We start from the raw sequence: 25525 nt of genomic DNA on the forward strand, positions 1-25525 counted from the left end.
AATTATCTTTACCTCGATTGTAAAACACACATTACACGCTGATTCAGCTGCCCCTACCAATGTCGATTTATGCAACTTGGAATGTTATATCTGACCTTCAAAAACCACGCGCGATATTTCATATAATCAACTCGCTAAGCGCAAACTATGCTACAGAAAAAAGGTAACAGGATCTTTCTGTGGGAAATTTAATGCAGTTTCATTTTGTACTCGGAAACGTTTTCGATAGAGGCCGTAATTTTCAAGTCACCCAACTGAGGCCCCACTGGTCAAGATTTCTGGAATGTTGTTCGTGGGACTTCCTCCTACCACTGTACAAAAATTTGCGACTAGGAGAATTGTTTCCCGCTTCGAAATATTTTGACCATAATCAACTGGCCTTATTATGTCACCAGCCTAATAGTGCACTTAAAGTTTGAGCAAATTTAGCCTACCGATTTTGCGAATTTTAACAGCATAGAATAGACAATTACATCGTTGTATTCGTCAGGCCTTCTGGCTATCAAACTACTGTGGTTGTAAGGCTTAAGTCTGAACCGAACTTCAACTTAAGTCGTTTTAGCTTCAAGTTTACAAAAGCTGTTTTTCTTTCATTAGCCTCACAGAGACGTTTGAATTCATAACGCGAACCCAATAGTCCACCACGCTGGGGGCATAATGGTCCGTACAATTGTTACCAGAAATGGTTGGATATTGGGAGCAGTTCGTGTGGTCGAAAATTTTTGTGTCGGTATTGGGGGGGATAGCGCCACGAACGACCTACTAGAAATCCCGACTGGTCAGGAGTGGAAGGGTTCACCCAATAAAGTGAACATTTCAATTCCAATGTGTTCATTAACTATCAAATACAATATCACATAAAAATTGGCAAATGCCACTCATGCAAGATTTTTTACGAAATACTCATTACATAAAATCATATGCAAGTTAATAAATCATTAGCCAACGATTTCCCATAAAAAGTTGACAGAAGCCTCTAAGGCTGAATCTGACTATAACCTTAACAAAACAACTCTAGTTAAGACACAGTATTTAACACCATTTCAATTAAAATACTCTAACATTACATGTAAAATAACAGTGGATACACATCCTCAACTTTAACGCGAATACTTAGAACATATTTATTAAAACCTAACTTGGGCAATCTTGTAAATTACTAGACTAGAGAACCTTGCAGAGTGAACCACGAAATTATTCAAGTGCCCATTGGCTTGTAAGAGGGCCTGTTAGGTCATAGGGAGTTGCCACTCTGTACAGTCATAAATGTGTAACAACAGATGGTTCAAATGGCTCTGATTACTATGGGACTTAACATCTGTGGTCATCAGTCCCCTAGAACTTAGAACTACTTAAACCTAACTAACCTAAGGACATCACACACATCCATGCCCGAAGCAGGATTCGAACCTGCGACCGTAGCGGTCGCGCGGTTCCGGACTGAGCGCCTAGACCCGCTAGACCACCGCGGCCGGCTGTAACAACAGAAGTAGGTCCCAAGCTTGTAAGGCCGAAGTTTAACCAAGAACGTTGGAACCGACTGAGGGAAGAAATACTTGACTTAGAACCAAGACGTGGCTCCGTTTGCAATCCCACATCAAGTAGGCCACCGAAATATAAACCCAGGAACGCTACCGAAGAGGAACACACAAGCTCAGGCGAAGTCCACCGCCTGTAAGCCTAACTTGTAATCTAAAGGGATGCTCTGTGCTTCCGTTGCCCGCTGCCTCAGCTCACTGAACCACAGACCACACCTGACAACATGAGGCCAAGAAAACTTTTTCTTAGCTTAAACATTCAAGATTGACCAGTAAATTAACACTATACAATCAAGCCCACACAATAAAGGGTTCAAATGGCTCTGATCACCATGGGACTTAAGAGCTGAGGTAATCAGTCACTTAGAACTACTTAAACCTAACTAACCAAAGGACATCACACACATCCATGCCCGAGGCACGATTCGAACCTGCGACCGTAGCGGTCACGCGGTTCCAGACTGAAGCGCCTAGAACCGCTCGGCCACAACGGCCGGCGCTAACAACAACTAATTTCACTCGCAAGTCCTCTCTTTAAATGAAACAGTATCTCACAAAAAAAAACCGCTAGGAGTGGGAAATGAACTGGCTCACGAGGACCGACACTCACTAAAACTTAATGACACACTTATTGGCCACCTTAAATGGGACTGCAAAGCTCAACACAATAATCTTTAGAAATAAAAGCTCAGGTTGCCCGCAGAGGACATATTGACATGGATTATCCGATATCGTAATCAAATTAAACACTTGCTAATAGAAAATGAACCAACATTCTGCAAATACATCAGCATTATGCGGAAGCAGAGCACACGCTTAGTAAGAGGCATGAAATGAAATCGAACACACACAACGTCATGCGTCCGGCAACGTCTTACTGTACCAAGAGCGATCACAATCGCAGTTAACTTAGCGGTCTTAGTAATTAGAGTACGTAACTGGGTGTCTTGATGCTGGGGCGATTTTGCGAAAATGTCAGACCATCACTTCGCAAGACCTTAACAGCGTGTCCCCCCAAGGGAGCGGGCACATCCACATCTCACGAGGTGGCCGGAGAACGCACAGCGGCGGCCGACTCCCGCAGCCTCCAGTGTAACCACGTGATAACCGCCGCCGTCTTCGCTTCTGCCCGCCAGCCAATCGCCGACTCGCGCACCGCCGCCATCCGTTCTCAAAGCGTTGTTCCCGTTAAACGCGGTCGGCACTCGCTTATATCCCGAGCCGGCCCAAGCCGCAAGACAAACCTCTGTACTGGAAATCGATTTCTTTTATTTTATTTATTTATTTATTTATTGTTCCGTGAGACCAAATTAAGGACAAGTCTCCATGATCATGGAACGAGTCAATACATGAAATTACAACAAGATAGTAGAAACAGATAAAATGAAATATAATAAACATATTCAGGCTACAATTCGTAAGATTAAATAAAGAAAATCAACAATGTAACACTGGAATTTGCTTAATTTTTCAGGTCTTCCAGGAGCTCGACAGAGTAGAAGGAGTGAGCCATGAGGAAACTGTTCAGTTTAGACTTAAAAGTGTTTCGGCTACTGCTAAGATTTTTGAGTTCTTGTGGTAGCTTATTGAAAATGGATGCAGCAGAATACTGCACTCCTTTCTGCACAAGAGTCAAGGAAGTGCATTCCACATCAAGAGTTGATTTCTGCCTCGTATTAACTGAGCGAAAGCTGCTGACTCTTGGGAATAGGCTAATGTTGCTAACATCAAACGACATTAAAGAAAATATATACTGTGAGGGTAATGTCAGAATTCCCAGACTATTGAATAGGGGTCGTCAAGAGGTTCTCGAACTTACACCACACATAGCTCGAACAGCCCGTTTTTGAGCCAAAAATACCCTTTTTGAATCAGCAGAATTACCCCAAAAAATAATACCATATGACATAAGCGTATGAAAATATGCGAAGTAGACTACTTTTCGTGTTGAACTGTCACTTATTTCAGATACTGTTCTAATGGTAAATAAAGCAGCATCTAGTTTCTGAACAAGATCCTGAACATGGGCTTTCCACAACAGCTTACTATCTATCCGAACGCCTAGGAACTTGAACTGTTACGTCTCGCTTATAATATGCCCATTCTGTCTGATCAAAATATGGGTTCTTGTTGAATTGTGAGTTAGAAACTGTAAAAACTGAGTCTTACTGTGATTTAGCATCAAATTATTTTCCACAAGCTACGAACTTATTTCATGAACTACATTATTTGTTACTGTTTCAATATAACACACAAGATCCTTCACTATCAAGCTGGTGTCATCAGCAAACAGAAATATTTTTTAATCACCTGTAATACTAGAAGGCATATCATTTTTATAAATAGGAAACAGCAGTGGCCCCAGCACCGACCCTTGGGGAACGCCCCACTTAACAGTGCCCCATTGAGACTGAACATCACTACCACTCTCAATATTGCGGAAAATTACCTTTTGCTTTCTGTTCTTAAAGTAAGAGGCGAACCAATTGTAAGCTACTCCTCTTACTTCTTAATGGTCCAACTTCTGCAGTAATGTTTTGTGGTCAACACAGTCAAAGGCTTCGTTAAATCAAAGAAAACACCTAGCGTTCTCAACGTTTTATTTAATCCGTCCAAAACCTCACGTACTCACGTCAGAGATATTACTGGCACCGGTCCCTCCACGGCTCAGGCACACAGTAATCCACCTCGCTCTGTACTGCAAGGGTTAAAGTTACCGGCATTTATGATATTTCATTGTTAATCGTGGTGTTGCGTGTTCGTGGGGAAAAGTTGTGTAATTCGTTAAGTCTGTGAATGGAGCATGATTGAAAGTACTTTATATGCAAAATGAAATCACATGTCAGAGCAAAATGTTCTTTTTTTTATCTTGTGCGATTTTTGTGAATTTTTGTGGAACACTGGTCGATAAACATTCACGATCTTAAATGTAAATTATCTTCTGTTAGAAAAATGATTCAAATGGCTCTGAGCACTATGGAACTTAACATCTGTGGTCATCAGTCCCCTAGAAGTTAGAACTACTGAAACCTAACTAACCTAAGAACATCACACACATCAATGCCCGAGGCAGGATTCGAACCTGCGACCGTAGCGGTCGCCAGGTTCCAGACTGTAGCGCCTAGAACGGCTCGGTCACTCGGGCCGGCTATCTTCTGTTAGAACCTTCATTATCCACTTCGCTTTGGGACTATCATCGACATGACGTGGAGAGTAGCAGGCGTCGTACTGTGGAGCGCAAGTTTCATAACACGTGGCAGTCATGACAGGAAGCAGCAGGAAAACGTTTTCGCAAAAGAAGTCGACATGTCAATTATGTTACATTGTACATCTAAAGTTGTTTCAGCAAACCAATATACATACAATCCATACAATAGCCATACGCAGTTGGAAACATTGCCAGAAACCATAATGTTTACTCTTAAAATAAAGGCAAGTGCCGCAGTCCCACACACAACTGCAAATTTTGGATTACCAGAAGCTATAAAGCAATAAAGCAAGAAACAAAAGTGGAATTACTGGTAACGGTGCTACACGGAGTCGGGATTTGGGATGCAGAGGGTGGCAGGGGACAGGCTGTCGTTGCCGGTACCCTAAACAAGAAGCGGGGGGCGCAGTAAAAAAATAATTCCCGCGGCCACGCCGCCGGCTGCGCCGAGCACTGCGGTCGCCCCCTCGCGGGAGAGCGAGTCTTTGCGGTCAGGTCGATCGCACAGTGGCCGGCTGCGGGCGCGTGTTGCTGCTGCCGACAACGGCGCTCCCTAATAACACTGCGGCCGGCCGGGCCGCCGCAGCTGAAGCCTGCGGAGCGCACTTACGGGACGCCCAACTCTATGGGACGCCTAGCTGCCGTTATTTATTCCATTAAAATCGATTTCTATTTCAGCTTACCACGTTTGTTTCCCAATACAGCGAAGTCCTACAAAGACCGACATCTGCGTTTTTCAACGTTCCACATAGCTCCAAAATTGCCAAAATACTTCTGGAAGGTGTTGTGATTTAGGGGTATCGAAACGACTGAGCTGTCAAGTTACAGGAAAGGAACGGAGAGCAGGCGCAGTTGATTGAGAAGGATTATTGAACTATAAATGCAGATCATCTTACAAGTCTAGAAATAAAGTTAAGTGGTCTTACCTTCCACAAAAGTAATTATTCAGAAATAGATGATAGTCACAATGCTTCTTGAGCTGAACAAGAATTGCTAGGGTGCACTCTTTCAGCGTATAAAAAAACATTCTAAAATGTTACAACTTAGGCTTTGGAAATCCTCGTGCTGGTAGTTGCCTGTCTTGTGCACACTTTAAGCTAGAGTGTAAATCAGCTCAATATTTTGAACTACAAAATTATGTAAGAAGAGATCATCGCTTGCTCAAAATGGAGACAAAATGATTTTTCAGTATTGTAATTGAAAATAAGTACAATAATGCGACAGTTTATTTAGACTGCCAGCAGAATCAGCTCTTGCTCAAACTGGCTACTGGAGAAGTAATTTCTTCCAGACAGTTACGATTGTATAACTGTATGCTCTGAAAATATGCACAAAAGAAAGCACAGAAAGTAGTTAACGAAACATGGCTTCTGATTGACTAAGGACGGGGCTCAAATAAAATTTCATTTTGTGTGAGAGACTATTTAAATTCTGTAGAGCAATATCTAATGAAAGAGGTTGCAGAAAATCTTAGTTTCAGACTATTTTCTGGTTGTTACGGGTCCTACAACTAAACCTCTGCCGTGATACCAGTGACTACTGAGAAAAAAAACCTAAGAAAATGTGAAACAATCACTCTGCCCTTGGAGTATTATGATATTTGCAGAAAGTTTGGGGAGCTTATAGTTTGCGGTAATGACTGGTGTATTTGTAATATGAATCAATCTGCACACTATAATGAAAGCCAAGTTACTGTGTAATATAACCGAGGCACGATTACTGGGTTATATAGAAAGTCCTGAGACCAGGGCACAACGTCTTTGCTTCCCCGACAAACGTCGAGGAGCTGAAGTAGGGAAAGAGAACCGCTTCATTCAACTTCCATCAGTGAATGACGCAAACAAAAAGTAAAGCTAATGACATGAAGAATTTGACGTCTGATTTTGCAAATGATTCAGAGGATTATGACGAGTTGCATTCAAAATATGTACAAGGGAACGCTAACGGTACTGAAGACAAAATTATGTATTATGAGTAGCCTTTATATTAGAGGGGACTGTATTTCACTATCGCTCTATATTTCAGAGAGATTTTAATCTAAACATCGTATTAAAATATGTACTACTTCTTTAGTTGTCATTTAAATATCACCGTGAGTTTCATATTTGGCTTCAAAAGTGAGAAACTGATGTTTTTATCGTGTAATCCGCTGGTTACGTGTTAACTTACAAGAAAAACATAAATTTATTACTAAATTAATAAATTGTTAGTTTCTTATCCTGATATTGTATATAGTATTTAAAATACTTAGGAGCCCACTGAATTCGCATGCTTAGTAAGTGTAGTTTTAACACATAGATTAATAAAATGCAGAAGAGCCGCGCATGGTAAAACATGTATCTTGAGTTCTGCAACACTTTTTAGTTCGTAGCTTTTTGATGAATAAAGTCTGATAGTGACGAACTTCAATCATTCCTTCGTCAATCCCTGTCTATATGGAGACCATGTTATTTTTTTTAAATAGCTTGAATCATCACTATTGAGTACAAATAAAAAATTCCTCCAGAATGAAATTTTCACTCTGCAGCGGAGTGTGCGCTGATATGAAAGTTCCTGACAGATTCAAAATGTGTGCCGGACTGAGACTCGAACTCGGGACCATTGCCTTTCGCAGGCAAGTGCTCTACCATCCGAGCTACCCAAGCACGACTCACGGCCCCTGCTCACAGCTTTACTTCTGCCAGTACCTCGACTCCTACCTTCCAAACTTGCAACAAGCTAGGAGACGAGGTACCGGCAGAATAGAAGCTGTGACGTCGGGGCGTGAGTCGTGCTTGGGTAGCTCAGACGGTAGAGCACATGCCCGCTAAAGGCAAAGGTCCCGAGTTCGTCTCGGTCCGACACACAGTTTTAATCTGCCAGGAAGTTTCAAAAAATTCCTCTCCTTTGAAATTTTATAAATGGAGTATATTGAGTTTCGTTAAAACGTTCCTCAATTGCTGTAATCAACATACGGGATGGTGTTCTGACTTAGTAGCAACGGCCCAACCCAACGCTATTACTTACTTTAACATATAATAATGTCGTGTGACGAGGGCCTCCCGTCGGGTAGACCGTGTGCCTGGTGCAAGTCTTTCGATTTGACGCCACCTCGGTCACTTGCGCGTCGATGGGGATGAAATGATGATGATTAGGACAACAACCACACCCAGTACCTGAGCGGAGAAAATCCCCGACCCTGCCGGGAATTGAACCCGGGCCCTTATGATTGACAGTCTGTCGCGCTGACCACTCAGCTACCGGGGGCGGACTATACTTTAATTAAAAAGCTTTACACAGGGTTGAGAACGTTATGTTACTATAGGGACGCCAGATGTATTTCACGCACATCTTCATGCACACTGCGGAGAGTTACGTACGGTATGTTGCGGATATATATTCACAGGCATTTCAGTTTAAGAATGTATGATAGGTGATGATGACAAGTGGTGTGTATTCGACGTTCCAACTCATAATGACTCCGTTATGGATTATCTATGATATTGTTGACAACTGCTGTAATTTATACAAATGCTGCAATTCACGCAGCTATACAGGATAATACAACTAAGACAAAATATACACTCAAAGGACATTGAGAATCACTAAGTATACAGGGATGCGGTTTTTGGTAAGTTACAGTTGCCAATTTGGCCAATTTTCTCTCATTCGGAAATAAATATACTAGTGTACAAATCTTAAGGACGGAACAAACTGTGGTCTGATCCGTTACTGCCAACGCAGAGAGAACTGCAACAGTATAATTCAGAAAGACACTGAACGAAATACGCAATGAAACGAACATAAATGACATTTTCATTCAAAGGTACTGCTCCTTGGTTATAAAGGAACTTGGACAGTCAGAACTACAAGAAATTTCTTTTTTTAATTGGTTAGCGGTTTCGGTCTGCTTTAGACCATTGTGAGACCTCACACCCTGATTGACGGTGGTTGTGGACGGAGCAGGCGGTACGACTCAACGAATGCAGTTAGCTTTTAGTTGTTAGTAGTCAGCATTTAGCGTTCGTGGAGTAGTAGCGCCTGCTCCGTTCACAGCTACCGCCTATCAGGGTGTGAGGTCTGAGGATGGTCTAAAACAGACCGAAACTGGTAACCTCATAAAAAAAGAAGTTTCTTGCGGTTGTGACTGTCTTGTTTCATTATTACGTAATGGTAAGAAAAACCTCTGTACTCAAAGAGAAATGTTCTCAGAAATTACTGCTGCTTGTATTTAAGTCGAGAGGAAACGGACAGACCAATTCATTCGCCAAATCCCTTATAATTCCAAGAGATCCTGCGCTGTTCAGTGCGGTCACAAAATGGATTTAGAGAAAATCTGCAATGAAATCGATTACACTATGCAGCAGGCAGAGAGCAGAATCGACCGCGGGAACCTGCTGCAAGCCGCGGTCTTAATATACGAGGCCTGGAGCCGCTAGGGGGAAAGAGCTGTACCTTGCAACACTTCCCATTCTTCGGCCTCTAGCCAACCCTGTAATAGAAATTCAGTATATTTTCTTATTCCATTTTTCAAATGTGGAATTCACTTTTGATCTGCAGCCACTGTAGGAAATGGCGGTAATTAATTACAGGGATCCCTAGTGCGCATTCCTTCGTGAGACTCCAGAACCTGTTACTAGACTGAGTATGGACCGAAAGCTATGTACACTGCCTTCTAGGTACAAGACAGTCCCCCAAAGCGAATAAACTTTCGGAAACGGTCAGGTACCGAAATAATGTTATGGGAAACGAGTCAGAAGTTAGAATGAATGCCATTAAATGCGAACGTATCACAGAAGTGAAGAAACGTCTATTGAGAGTGGGAAAACAGATTGAGAAAGAAATTTTACCGCCTTGTAGAATTGGCCACATGTGGAAAAATGTGGACGACATAGCGGATTCAGTGACTGAGATGAGTCCTATCTCGCTAAGTACACTACTCGCCATTAAAATTGCTACACCACGAAGATGACGTGCTACAGACGCGAAATTTAACCGACAAGAAGAAGGTGCTGTGATATACAACTGATTAGTTTTTCAGAGCATTCACACAAGGCTGGCGCCGCTGGCGACATCTACAGTGTGCTGACATGAGGAAAGTTTCCAACCGATTTCTCATACTCAAACAGCAGCTGACCGGCGTTGCCTAGTGAAACGTTTTTGTGATGCCTTGTGTAAGCAGGAGATTGACGTAACATCACGTTTCCGACTTTGATAAAGGTCGGATTGTAGCCTATCGCGATTGCGGTTTATCGTATGGCGACATTGCTGATAGCGTGGGTCGAGCAGAATATGGAATCGGTGGGTTCAGGAGGGTAATACGGAACGCCGTGCTGGATCCCAACGGGTTCGTATCACTAGCAGTCGAGATGACAGGCATCTTATCCAAATGGCTACAACGGACCGTACAGCCACGTCTCGATCCCTGAGTCAAGAGATGGGGACGTTTGCAAGACAACAAACATCTCCGCGAACAGTTCAACGACGTTCGTAGCAGCATGGACTATCAGCTCGGAGACCGTGGCTGTGGTTACCCTTGACGCTGCATCACAGACAGGAGCGCCTGCGATGGTGTACTCAACGGCGAACCTGGGTGCACGAATGGCAAAACGTCATGTTTTCGGATGAATCCAGGTTCTGTTTACAGCATCATGATGATAGCATGCGTGTTTGGCGACATCGCGGTGAACGCACATTGGAAGCGTGTATTCGTCATCGCCATACTGGAGTATCACCCGGCGTGATGATATGGGGTGCCATTGGTTACACGTCTCCGTCACCTCTTGGTCGCATTGACAGCACTTTGAACAGTGGACGTTACATTTCAGATATGTCACGATCCGTGGCTCTACCCTTCATTCGATCCCAGCAAAAGCCTAAATTTCAGCAGGATAATGCACGACCGCATGTTGCAGGGCCTGAACGAGCTTTTCTCGATACACAAAATGTTCGACTGCTGCCCTGGCCAGCACATTCTCCTGATCTCTCACCAATTGAAAACGTCTGGTCAATGGTGGCCGAGCAACTGGCTCGTCACAATACGCCAGCCACTACTCTTGATGAACTGTGGAATCGTGTTGAAGCTGCATGGGCAGCTGTACCTGTAAACGCCATCCAAGCTCCGTTTAACTCAATGCCCAGGCTTATCAACGCTGATGTTACGGCCAGAGGTACTGATTTCTCAGGGTCTATGCACCCAAATTGCGTGAAAATGTAATCACATGTCAATTCTAGTATAATATACTTGTCCAATGAATACCCGTTTATCATCTGCATTTCTTCCTGGTGCAGCAATTTTAATGGCTAGTAGTGTATATTCTCACAGTTGAATGTACTGGTTACAACTGTCACACTGACAGCTTTACACAGAATCTTTGTTTTCTTTTTCTTACACTGCACCTCATTGCACTTGAAATAGTAAGTATTTGTACAGTATCCTGTTAATAACTGGTAACCACCAGTTTTCTTAGAACTGGAACCAGTCGCCAGTTTCGAGAGGCAGAGGCGTCCACAACATTCCGCTGGCACCGCGGCGCGGGTCCGACCGCGCGCGCTGTTTCCGTTCCAGCCGCTGTTCAGAATGTGCTTTGATTATTACGGGCCGTGACGTGCGGCGTGAAATTACGGCTCTCTACTAAATGTTAATAAATCATCTGCAAATTGTGGTAACCGTGGCGAATTAGTGGAACAACTGTGTTCGTTTTTGTATTTCTCGCGTGATTGTACAAGCGAAATTACTGTCAGAGGCATGCACACAAATATTATTATGGTTCCCCTCCCACTCGCTTTAATTCATTAAATCGAACTATGTTCGAGTGCTCGCGTCAGATAATGCTGATGAGCGCTCAGTGCTGGAATTTTAATAAATTTCGAAAAGGAAACAAAACAAACTACAGAAATCTCTCATATATTACAGAGTAAGAAATTTGGAACATAATAGTATCCCACAGAACCAAATCAACTGTCACACTGGATTATTTATCCGTCCCGGTTAGGAAAACATTTGGAATATTCAGGAAGAAATTTTACTGTCTTACACTGTACCTAGTTGTACGCGTTTTGTAAAGATTTGGTTTGTACATTTTTCTGTTAATAATTAGCAAGCGGTTCTTTGCGAACTTAAAATGGATGACCATTTAATCACACTTTTCTCTTTTCACGTATGAGAATAGAAAAGCATACAGTTGAGACACAAGATATGAGTACTATGTATAAAAATGGATGAAAGAAGAAATCGAATGTTATACTACAGTAATATTTTAAGGAATTTCATTAAATTCCCAGAAATATACACGACCTGACAGAAATTAATAATGCAGATAGTAAGATTAAAACTACCGTACGTGGGATATTGAGAAACGGGAGGCAGGGCAACCAGTCAGTGTACAAGATATCGGAACAAGTAAATTAAATGACAATGTTGCGGATAACAATTCACAAGTTCCAATTATTTTTAACAATCGCTTTTTACATGCAGCATCAGAAACAGCAAAAACACTTGTAGAATCTAGAGAATACATTAAAAACATAATTCCATGAAACTCTAAACAACTCTAACCAGCACCAACACTCATCGCTGAAATTCATAGAATTATAAAAATTCAAAAGTAGCAACTAATATTGTGCTGATGGGGTTTCAAACTGAATTGTAAGAAGTTTTCCTAACTTAATAATAAGTTTTGTCCTTGGCGGTATCCGTAATTCATAAACAGCAGATCAAATTTTTTTATTGTTAAATCTGTTTATGAGGAAGTTGACAATAAAGATTTCAGTACCGGTGGGCCTCTTTTATTACTGAACTTTTAACATTTTTAAATGTTCGGATAATAAGTTGCTGTAAGAGATCTTTACATTTATTGTTACTGTTAAACACTGAAGTCAGTCGGCAGAATCAATCGTTTGGACCATTTGTTCCTTTTACGAAAGATTGAAAGATTGCGAATTCCAGATGTGTACGAAGCCTTTTTGGACGATTTAACACAGACTCAGTGATTGCAGGCTCTCTTCGATACAGCTGAAACCTTCCCACTAATTACAGGGCCAACATGAACAACAAATGATTCAGAAAAAACTCATTCATTCACTCCAGAACAAAAAAGTCACAAACCTTATTTATGGAGGAAATCGTGTATTAAATCCATCTCCATTACATGTCCAGATCTCCGGTGATTCCACGCCTTAATTATTTTCCTTTTACAATGTCTTTCTCTTCAAAACAAACCGCTAGCGGCACAAATGTTAATTGGCTCGCTTTAGCGAGAAGAAAAGCAGAATATGTATCTCTCAGAAACACGTCAATCCCTCAACAGATACTCCAGAAGCTGTCCTAGTTACCACTCTTAACAACCATGGAGAACGTATATATGCATCTCTGTTATTTCAAAGAATAAACGCCCTAGAAAATACTTTGGCGTCGACGAGCTGTCGCCGCATATATTACGAGAAAATCAGATCAAATAACTTTCCCAAAGTGAATGAAGGTGGATGGTTTTATTGAAAATGATTAATTGGCGCGTGGTAGAGGGTACTTTCTGTGGGGACATTACAAACTCTTATTCCAAAATATTCGAAAAAGTAATGTATTCAAGAACAGTTTCACATTTAAGTACTTAGCACATCACAGTTTGGATTCCAGAAAGATTGATTCCAGAAAGATTCCTAGACTGAGAACGTTACTTATACATTCACTCACAAAATGTTACAAACCTTCAATAATAAAATATAGACTGTTACTATTTATTGTGATCTTTTCAAGATGTTTGATTACGTAGCTCGTGTTACACTTTTAGATAAACTTAATTTCTTTAATTAATGGAATTACTCACTATTGGTTAGTATCATAATGATCACACAAATTGCAAAACGTTGTGCTGAATGATTCGCACAGTGTTGAAAGTGGAGAAATTATTGTGAGTTGGGAGACATCACGGAGGGAATGCTCAATTTTGGGACCACTCCTTTTCCTGGTATATATTGATGACCTTCTACTTAACATCTATCAAGCAGAATTGGTAACTTTTCAGACTATTCTAGTGTTATAAAAATTCCCATTTCTGAGAAAGCAATTCTTTCAAAGAATTATTAAGTGTTTCTCAGAAAATGGACTATCTCTGAATTTCGAGGAAACACACTATATTCGCTTTTCCACAACAAGCACAGTCATACGAACAATTGATTTACCACATGAAGAGTAGTAAGCAAACGGCGTAGAATTTTCCATATTTTTGGGCGTACTTGTTGACGAAAACTGCATCTGCAAGATTCAGACTGAGAGAAATATTTGACATACCTACTTGAGTAGTGAGGGTAACGATCGAATGGCCTAATTATGGTTCTGTGTATCAAAACCAATAGCCAGTGACGGCGATGGTAGCGCAATAATCACCGTCAGACATAATGTCGCTGGAGAACCGTCAGTCTCTCCATTAGTTGGGGAGAATGTTACGGCCAATGCAAAGCCCCAAGAATGACAGGTCATGGTTGCTTGGACATTGTCATGTCAGGAATGGAAAGCGGCGTGGTCATAACAAATGGTGAAACGTCTGATACATGCGTGTCACTACACAGAAATAATCATCGAACCAAGTGCTTCGGTATAAACACTACTGATCCAAATGGAGAAATTAACTCAGAGCTGGAGAACTGCGGTATTTATGGGGGTTGGTGGTAGACAATGATGTGAGGCTCTGTTCATTACGACCAAAGAAATGTGACCTGCTTCTTTACTAGTGTTCAGCAATCCGAGTTCCGATGTATTTCGTTAACAATTTGTTACACGCTATTAAGTCTCCGATAGGAGTTATTGCATCCGAGGTATTGCATGTTGCTCCGTATAACATGAGCTACCTGTCTCTCTCAGTGGGCGTTCTACAGAATGTTTGGTTTGTGCCTGGCGATTGCTGACGATGTAGGAATGCGTGATCATGTCCGTGACTGGTTTTCAGCCTTGATTGCTTCTTTCCGCTGTACAGCTGCGTCACACCTCTGTCTGGTGTCGTCTGCAGCTGTGCAAACGTGAACTTAAGAAAAGGTTTCAATTTCTTATCCTTTTCATCTCTGTGGGGTAACATGACTGTATATGAGCTCGGCAGAGAGTGCTTCCATCCCTGTCCCTTCCGAAGTCATATGCTCTCTATTTAACTAACCAGTGAATTTGTGTGGCTAGATTGCTCCTTCACAATGTGTTACAGCCAGTTAATTCGGTAAGTGAAATAGTTTGTTAAGGAATATCAATAGTGAATAACACTGAAACAGTGAAAAGGTTTCCAAAGTGTGACTTAAAACTGGGAGGCGTTTGGAGGAAAAACAGGCGCTCATAAAGTTCGAAAGAAAAGTAGTACTGGAAAAATGACTGAATATAATCAAAGTGAATAGTTACAGGAGCATAAAATGAAGTACTGCACGAACACATCTCGAACCATCAAAGGCAGCACAGTACTTTAAATGTTATGTATGCGACTAGATTGATATTCCTTTTCTTTCTGAGACAACTCATGCACCACAAGGAGACCATCTTCCTGAATCTCGATGTAAATTAAACTCATTCAGAACTGACTCCTTTGCAATGTCACTCTAAAATATTCATTCAGCAATGCATACAGACAGTTGATCATAAATTTTTTAACGGCGCAGTTGAGCTCAAGCGTCAGATTAAAAATTGCATTTCGCTTTATAGCCGTGCGGCTAAGACCTTATTAAGCGGCAGATATTTCACTGTAATAACATTAACTGTTTTTACATATGCAATCTGCGATATGGTTCAAAGGAAATATGGATAATTTCAAGGCATTCTGCATAGTATACTTCCAACTTCGACTCACATCTTCATTTGGCTTGTGGTCCCGGACAATTGCACTATTTCTTCAGTATGAGGGTGAGTGATCCGCTACAACGACACCTATGTTCCATAATGCCAAACTTGAAAATGAGAGCCGGCCGCTGTGGCCGAGAGGTTCTACGTGCTTCAGTCCGGAAAAGCGCTGCTTCAACGGTCGTAGGTTCGAATCCTGCCTCAGGCATGGATGTGTGTGATGTCCTCAGGTTAGTTACGTTTAAGTAGTTCTAAGTCTAAGGGACTGATGACCTCAGATGTTAAGGCCCGTAGTGCTCAGAGCCATTTGAACCATTCGAAAATGAGATTATTTCTGGCTCTGTTCTGTTGACAATGGAGATAAATGGTGAATTGTTCTGAATAGCCCTTAACCTAGCGACCATTTGTACACCCATCGGAAGAACAGGCATACTGTATCTATCCTGCAAGACAGGAGTTAAAAGTTAAATATTACACACTTACTCTAGCCCTGGAAAATTCAGCATGTCGGTTAGGATTTTTACATGTGGTCTAGCATGGACGTCAGGTGGGTTATAAGAGTGCTTTTTGTTCATAGGTGGTTCCTGAGAAACACCGAAAAATATTGGGTACCCAAAATACCAATTATGGTGTTAGCCCCTTCCATAATTTCGCAAATGGCAAATAGTCGAAATTAGTATCGTAATTATTAAGATGATATTCTCGGGGAACTTCGAAACTTTTTCGGTATCATTAAACATAGCCGGTATCCAAAGGTTCAACGTTACTGTACTTACGCACGTAAAATGTGCACGTAATATCCTGTATGAGGTATAAAAGTAGTTGTAACTGACGTAGTCAACACATCACTATGATTCTATTGTCATCGCTAGGACTCTGAGGTCACCAAACTACGCTTTCAGTCAGCATATCTTCACCAATAAAACGTTATGACGTGATGTCTATGTAAACGGGCACTTCACGCCCGTACATAGTCGCCGAAAGTGGTACCGCACTGAAAAAAAAAAAACGGCCGAAACTGTCTTAACAAACGTGGAAAGTACCGTCAAAAGTTATGTCAAGCTGAAAGACTGCAAATTAAGTAAAATATTTCTAACATTTTTACTCTTTTAAGAGACAAATCATAAGCCCGTCGTTTTCTATAAACTGCGATCGATGAACATACTATCCAGAAAAAACTTAGAGCAATGAGTTTCTGTTAACCTAATATTACGTCATACGTATCAAAGTATATAAATGTGTTGAAGTACATAAATAAACTATGAAGCAAGATTCATGAAAAGTGCATAAAATTCCCAATATGAATGCGAATATATGTGGCTGAAATAGAAAAAAACACGAAATGATGAAGTTAATGAATCCGTGGAATGTAAGTGCAGTAAATAAATCACTTACTTTACTAGTAGATAAGCTTTTCAATTTCGCCACAATGGCGACAGGTAAACATCGAGTAAAAATAACTATATTCCCATCGAACATCATCTGAAATTCGCAATAGAAGTAATGCTATAGATTCCATAAAAAACTTGGAATGTGGTGTAAAAGGCTACATGACAGTCAGCTTGAGCCTACAGATGTCTAATCCGGAAAAGATTTCCGATCGCCACCGGATCTGAATCAAGTAGCAGATTAACAAAGGCAAGATATTTAGGGGTAAGATCTGCACGCGGAAGCTCACGAAAACATAGCAGTTAATTAAACTTTGTGGAAAGCTGAGATCTTATCCAAATACCGACGATTATTGTTCAAAATGCTTTCAGATCCAGGCTAGAAAATAAGTCCGAAAAGCTACTTGCGGCGGCGTACCGCCCCAGGCGACGTTCAAGAAGGATGTTAAGTCTTGTCACGTGAAGTGTGGCAGAAGTACAAGAGAATTCTGCTTCCGAGCCCCCTCATCAGCCGAAGCAGATAAACGCCTTTAACTGGCACTGATTCCGGTATTTTGTCGGTTTGTCAACGACACGTAGTTCTAGCAGAAAGAGACGACGTGTGACCGCATGTCTGTGATCAAAAGAAGTGAATTATGTCGAGTGCTGCAGTAATCCGGTGATACATGAAAGACGTCCGTTCTATACATCCGTCTACCAATAATTTCTTCAGTCTTCTTTCGCTGTCCTTCCTTCGACTTTCGAAGGTGGACTGACCGCATTCGGCTTCGGATTAATACTTACAGGCTCAGCTTAAATAACTTAATAAAGGAAAGGCCTCCGGTCCAGATTGTATACCAGTCAGGTTCCTCTCAGAGTATACTGATACAATAGCTCCATATATATGAGTTATATACAACCACTCGCTCACAGAAAGATACGTACCTAAAAAATGGAAAATTGCTCAAGTCACACCAATACCCAAAAAGGGAAGTAGGAGAAATCCGCTGAAGCACAGGCCTATATCAATAACGTCGATTTGCAGTAGAGTTTTAGAACATATACTGTATTCGAACATTATGAAGTACCTCGAAGAAAACGATTTATTGACATCTAGTCAGCACAGATTCAGAAAATATCGTTCTTGTGAAACACAACTAGCTCTTTATACTCATGAAGTAATAAGTGCTATCGACAGGGGATGTCAGATTGATTCCATATTTTTAGATTTCCAGAAGGCTTTCGACACCGTTCCTCACAAGCGTCTTCCAATCAAACTGCGTGCCTACGGAGTATCGCCTCACTTGTGCGACTGGATTCGTGATTTCCTGTCAGAAAGGTCATAGTTCGTAGTAATAGACGTAAAGTCATCGAGTAAAACAGAAGTAATATCCGGTGTTCCCCAAGGAAGTGTTATAGGCGCTCTATTGTTCCTGATCTGTATTAACAACGGAGGAGACAATCTGAATATCCGTCTTAGATTGTTTGCAGATGATGCTGTCATTTACCGTCTTTTAATGTCATCAAATGCTCAAAACGACTTACAAAATTATTTAGATAAGATATGTGTATGGTGAGAAAAGTGGCAATTGACCCTGAATAAAGTAAAGTGCGAAGTTATTCACATGAGTACTAAATGAAATAGCTAAATTTCGATTACGTGATAAGTCATACAAATCGGAGGCTGTAAATTCAACTATACAGGCTGTTACAAAAAGATACGGCCAAACTTTCAGGAAACATTCTTCACACACAAAGAAAGAAAATATGTTATGTGGACCAGAAACGCTTACTTTCAAAGTTAGAGCTAATTTTATTACTTCTCTTCAAATCACAGGAATCATGGAATGGTAACAGACAGCAACAGAACGTACCAGCGTGACTCCAAACACTTTGTTCCAGGAAATGTTCAAAATGTCCTCCGTTAGCGAGGATACATGCATCCACCCTCCGTCGCACGGAATCCCTGATGCGCTGATGCAGCCCTACATCTACATCTACATCTACATTTATACTCCGCAAGCCACCCAACGGTGTGTGGCGGAGGGCACTTTACGTGCCACTGTCATTATCTCCCTTTCCTGTTCCAGTCGCGTATGGTTCGCGGGAAGAACGACTGTCTGAAAGCCTCTGTGCGCGCTCTAATCTCTCTAATTTTACATTCGTGATCTCCTCGGGAGGTATAAGTAGGGGGAAGCAATATATTCGATACCTCATCCAGAAACGCACCCTCTCGAAACCTGGCGAGCAAGCTACACCGCGATGCAGAGCGCCTCTCTTGCAGAGTCTGCCACTTGAGTTTGTTAAACATCTCCGTAACGCTATCACGGTTACCAAATAACCCTGTGACGAAACGCGCCGCTCTTCTTTGGATCTTCTCTATCTCCTCCGTCAACCCGATCTGGTACGGATCCCACACTGATGAGCAATACTCAAGTATAGGTCGAACGAGTGTTTTGTAAGCCACCTCCTTTGTTGATGGACTACATTTTCTAAGGACTCTCCCAATGAATCTCAACCTGGTACCCGCCTTACCAACAATTAATTTTATATGATCATTCCACTTCAAATCGTTCCGCACGCATACTCCCAGATATTTTACAGAAGTAACTGCTACCAGTGTTTGTTCCGCTATCATATAATCATACAATAAAGGATCCTTCTTTCTATGTATTCGCAATACATTACATTTGTCTATGTTAAGGGTCAGTTGCCACTCCCTGCACCAAGTGCCTATCCGCTGCAGATCTTCCTGCATTTCGCTACAATTTTCTAATGCTGCAACTTCTCTGTATACTACAGCATCATCCGCGAAAAGCCGCATGGAACTTCCGACACTATCTACTAGGTCATTTATATATATTGTGAAAAGCAATGGTCCCATAACACTCCCCTGTGGCACGCCAGAGGTTACTTTAACGTCTGTAGATGTCTCTCCATTGAGAACAACATGCTGTGTTCTGTTTGCTAAAAACTCTTCAATCCAGCCACACAGCTGGTCTGATATTCCGTAGGCTCTTACTTTGTTTATCAGACGACAGTGCGGAACTGTATCGAACGCCTTCCGGAAGTCAAGGAAAATGGCATCTACCTGGGAGCCTGTATCTAATATTTTCTGGGTTTCATGAACAAATAATGCGAGTTGGGTTTCACACGATCGCTGTTTCCGGAATCCATGTTGATTCCTACATAGTAGATTCTGAGTTTCCAAAAACGACATGATACTCGAGCAAAAGACATGTTCTAAAATTCTACAACAGACCGACGTCAGAGAGATAGGTCTATAGTTTTGCGCATCTGCTCGACGACCCTTCTTGAAGACTGGGACTACCTGTGCTCTTTTCCAATCATTTGGAACCTTCTGTTCCTCTAGAGACTTGCGGTACACGGCTGTTAGAAGGGGGGCAAGTTCTTTCGCGTACTCTGTGTAGAATCGAATTGGTATCCCGTCAGGTCCAGTGGACTTTCCTCTGTTGAGTGATTCCAGTTGCTTTTCTATTCCTTGGACACTTATTTCAATGTCAGCCATTTTTTCGTTGGTGCGAGGATTTAGAGAAGGAACTGCAGTGCGGTCTTCCTCTGTGAAACAGCTTTGGAAAAAGGTGTTTAGTATTTCAGCTTTACGCTTGTCATCCTCTGTTTCAATGCCATCATCATCCCAGAGTGTCTGGACATGATGTTTCGAGCCACTTACTGATTTAACGTAAGACCAGAACTTCCTAGGATTTTCTGTCAAGTCGGTACCTAGTATTTTACTTTCGAATTCACTGAACGCTTCACGCATAGCCCTCCTTACGCTAACTTTGACATCGTTTAGCTTCTGTTTGTCTGAGAGGTTTTGGCTGCGTTTAAACTTGGAGTGAAGCTCTCTTTGCTTTCGCAGTAGTTTCCTAACTTTGTTGTTGTACCACGGTGGGTTTTTCCCGTCCCTCACAGTTTTGCTCGGCACGTACCTGTCTAAAACGCATTTAACGGTTGCCTTGAACTTTTTCCATAAACACTCAACATTGTCAGTGTCGGAACAGAAATTTTCGTTTTGATCTGTTAGGTAGTCTGAAATCTGCCTTCTATTACTCTTGCTAAACAGATAAACCTTCCTCCCTTTTTTTATATTCCTATTAACTTCCATATTCAGGGATGCTGCAACGGCCTTATGATCACTGATTCCCTGTTCTGCACTTACAGAGTCGAAAAGTTCGGGTCTGTTTGTTATCAGTAGGTCCAAGATGTTATCTCCACGAGTCGGTTCTCTGTTTAATTGCTCGAGGTAATTTTCGGATAGTGCACTCAGGATAATGTCACTCGATGCTCTGTCCCTACCACCCGTCCTAAACATCTGAGTGTCCCAGTCTATATCTGGTAAATTGAAATCTCCACCTAAGACCATAACATGCTGAGAAAATTTATGTGAAATGTATTCCAAATTTTCTCTCAGTTGTTCTGCCACTAATGCTGCTGAGTCGGGGGGTCGGTAAAAGGAGCCAATTATTAACCTTGCTCGGTTGTTGAGTGTAACCTCCACCCATAATAATTCACAGGAACTATCCACTTCTACTTCACTACAGGATAAACTACTACTAACAGCGACGAACACTCCGCCACCGGTTGCATGCAATCTATCCTTTCTAAACACCGTCTGTGCCTTTGTAAAAATTTCGGCAGAATTTATCTCTGGCTTCAGCCAGCTTTCTGTACCTATAACGATTTCAGCTTCGGTGCTTTCTATCAGCGCTTGAAGTTCCGGTACTTTACCAACGCAGCTTCGACAGTTTACAATTACAATACCGATTGCTGCTTGGTCCCCGCATGTCCTGACTTTGCCCCGCACCCGTTGAGGCTGTTGCCCTTTCTGCACTTGCCCGAGGCCATCTAACCTAAAAAACCGCCCAGCCCACGCCACACAACCCCTGCTACCCGTGTAGCCGCTTGTTGCGTGTAGTGGACTCCTGACCTATCCAGCGGAACCCGAAACCCCACCACCCTATGGCGCAAGTCGAGGAATCTGCAGCCCACACGGTCGCAGAACCGTCTCAACCTCTGATTCAGACCCTCCACTCGGCTCTGTACCAAAGGTCCGCAGTCAGTCCTGTCGACGATGCTGCAGATGGTGAGCTCTGCTTTCATCCCGCTAGCGAGACTGGCAGTCTTCACCAAATCAGATAGCCGCCGGAAGCCAGAGAGGATTTCCTCCGATCCATAGCGACACACATCATTGGTGCCGACATGAGCGACCACCTGCAGATGGGTGCACCCTGTACCCTTCATGGCATCCGGAAGGACCCTTTCCACATCTGGAATGACTCCCCCCGGTATGCACACGGAGTGCACTTTGGTTTTCTTCCCCTCCCTTGCTGCCATATCCCTAAGGGGCCCCATTACGCGCCTGACGTTGGAGCTCCCAACTACCAGTAAGCCCACCCTCTGCGACTGCCCGGATCTTGCAGACTGAGGGGCAACCTCTGGAACAGAACAAGCAGCCATGTCAGGCTGAAGATCAGTATCAGCCTGAGACAGAGCCTGAAACCGGTTCGTCAGACAAACTGGAGAGGCCTTCCGTTCAGCCCTCCGGAATGTCTTTCGCCCCCTGCCACACCTTGAGACGACCTCCCACTCTACCACAGGTGAGGGATCAGCCTCAATGCGGGCAGTATCCCGGGCAACCACAGTCGTAGTCCGATCGGGGGATGCGTGGGACGAGCTGGCCGTCCCCGACAAACCCCCATCCGGACCCCCACAGTGATGCCCATTGGCAACAGCCTCAAGCTGTGTGACCGAAGCCAACACTGCCTGAAGCTGGGAGCGAAGGGATGCCAACTCAGCCTGCATCCGAACACAGCAGTTGCAGTCCCTATCCATGCTAAAAACTGTGCAAAGAACGTCTGAACTAATCTACAGAGAGCGCAAACAAAACGACACAAAATTGAAGCGGTTATTAAAATACAAGATTGCCTAGTAAATGCAGTAATGCTGCCACTTGTGCACTGCTGACACACTGCTCGGCGGCGGAAGGAGACTACGCGATTTAACACTATTCGAGTACTAAAACGTGATGCTACAACTCTCAAATACTATAATACGCCCGAAATTTATGAATTAAACAATGCAAGTACCAAAAACACGCAAAGAAATTAAGAATTAAACTATGTAACAAATGAGTGAGCTAGGAGTATACGACTTGCTGCTGCAGCTGCTTATCCAACGGCGGCAGGGAGCACACTGACTGTGACCAACCGACACTGGCCGTTCAAAACAAAAACAGTTGACAGACGACTACGCGAATTTACACTATTCAGGTACTAAAACGCGATGCTACAACTCTCAAATACTATAATACGCCCGAAATTTATGAATTAAACAATGCAAGTACCAAAAACACGCAAAGAAATCAAGAATTAAACTATGTAACAAATGAGTGAGCTAGGAGTATACGACTTGCTGCTGCAGCTGCTTATCCAACGGCGGCAGGGATCACACTGACTGTGACCAACCGACACTGGCCGTTCAAAACAAAAACAGTTGACAGACGACTACGCGAATTTACACTATTCAGGTACTAAAACGCGATGCTACAACTCTCAAATACTATAATACGCCCGAAATTTATGAATTAAACAATGCAAGTACCAAAAACACGCAAAGAAATTAAGAATTAAACTATGTAACAAATGAGTGAGCTAGGAGTATACGACTTGCTGCTGCAGCTGCTTATCCAACGGCGGCAGGGAGCACACTGACTGTGACCAACCGACACTGGCCGTTCAAAACAAAAACAGTTGACAGACGACTACGCGAATTTACACTATTCAGGTACTAAAACGCGATGCTACAACTCTCAAATACTATAATACGCCCGAAATTTATGAATTAAACAATGCAAGTACCAAAAACACGCAAAGAAATTAAGAATTAAACTATGTAACAAATGAGTGAGCTAGGAGTATACGACTTGCTGCTGCAGCTGCTTATCCAACGGCGGCAGGGAGCATGGCGGCTGGAGCATGGCGTATTGTAGCACAGCCGTCCACAATACGAGCACGAAGAGTCTCTACATTTGGTACCAGTGTTGCGTAAACAAGCGCTTTCAAATGCCCCCATAGTTGAAAGTCAAGAGGGTTGAGGTCAGGAGAGCGTGGAGGCCATGGAATTGGTCCGCATCTACCAATCCATCGGTCACCGAATCTGTTGTTGAGAAGCCTACGAACACTTCAACTGAAATGTGCAGGAGCTCCATCGCGCATGAACCACATGTTGTGTCGTACTTGTTGAGGCACTTGTTCTAGCAGCACAGGTAGAGTTTCCCGTATGAAATCATGATAACGTAGCGTAGGCGGAAGAACATGGGGCCCAATCAAGACATCACCAACAATGCCTGCCTAAACGTTCACAGAAAATCTGTGTTGATGCCGTGATTGCACAATTGCGTGCGGATTCCCGTCAGCCCACATATGTTGATTGTGAAAATTTACAATTTGATCACGTTGAAATGAAGCCTCATCCGTAAAGAGAACATTTTCACTGAAATGAGGATTGACACATTGTCGGATGAACCATTCGCAGAAGTGTATGTTGTGCGTTGGCAGGAGAGCCAACACCGGGTACTAGAGGAAGCCGAAAGGCACGCGTTTTAGCTCACGCAGGCTGGCGTGAGGTCTGGAACAGGACAAGGAATTTAGACCTTAGAAAAACGGACGTAGCTGGTGGAATACTTAACTTTAATCCATTAATGATGAGCGTCGCCCTTGACTGTACATGATTCAGTATCAATAGTAACTGATAATGGCGCCTTGCTAGGTCGTAGCAAAGAACGTAGGTGAAGGCTATGATAACTATCGTCTCGGCAAATCAGAGCGTATTTTGTCAGTGAACCATCGCTAGCAAAGTCGGTTGTACAACAGGGGCGAGTGCTAGGAAGTCTTTCTAGACCTGCCGTGTGGTGGCGTTCGGTCTGCAATCACTGATAGTGGCGACACGCGGGTCCGACGTATACTAACGGACCGCGGCCGATTTAAGGGCTTCCACCTAGCAAGTGTGGTGTCTGGCGGTGACACCACAGTGTACCCGTGGAGGCCAATCAGCTGCCGATAGTGCCTGCACACGCTGTACATGGTACAGAAACAACTGGTTCTCCCGTAGCACTCTCCATACAGTGACGTGGTCAACGTTACCTTGTACAGTAGCAACTTCTCTCACGCTGACATTAGGGTTATTGTCAACTGCACGAAGAATTGCCTCGTCCGTTGCAGGTGTCCTCGTCGTTCTAGGTCTTCCCCAGTCGCGAGTCATAGGCTTGAATGTTCCGTGCTCCCTCAGACGCCGATCAATTGCTTCGAACGTCTTCCTGTCGGTACACGTTCGTTCTGGAAATCTCACGATACAAACGTACCGCGCCACGGCTATTGCCCCGTGCTAATCCACACATCAAATGGGCATCTGCCAACTCCGCATTGCTCTGACTGCAAAACCACGTTCGTGATGAACACTAACCTGTTGATGCTACGTACTGATGTGCTTGATGCTAGTACTGTAGAGCAATGAGTCGCATGTCAACACAAGCACCGAAGTCAACATTACCTTCCTTCAATTGGGCCAACTGGCGGTGCATCGAGGAAGTACCGTACATAAT

The sequence above is a fragment of the Schistocerca cancellata genome, chromosome 7 (genome assembly GCF_023864275.1).
Source record: "Schistocerca cancellata isolate TAMUIC-IGC-003103 chromosome 7, iqSchCanc2.1, whole genome shotgun sequence".
In the NCBI taxonomy this organism is placed as follows: domain Eukaryota; kingdom Metazoa; phylum Arthropoda; class Insecta; order Orthoptera; family Acrididae; genus Schistocerca; species Schistocerca cancellata.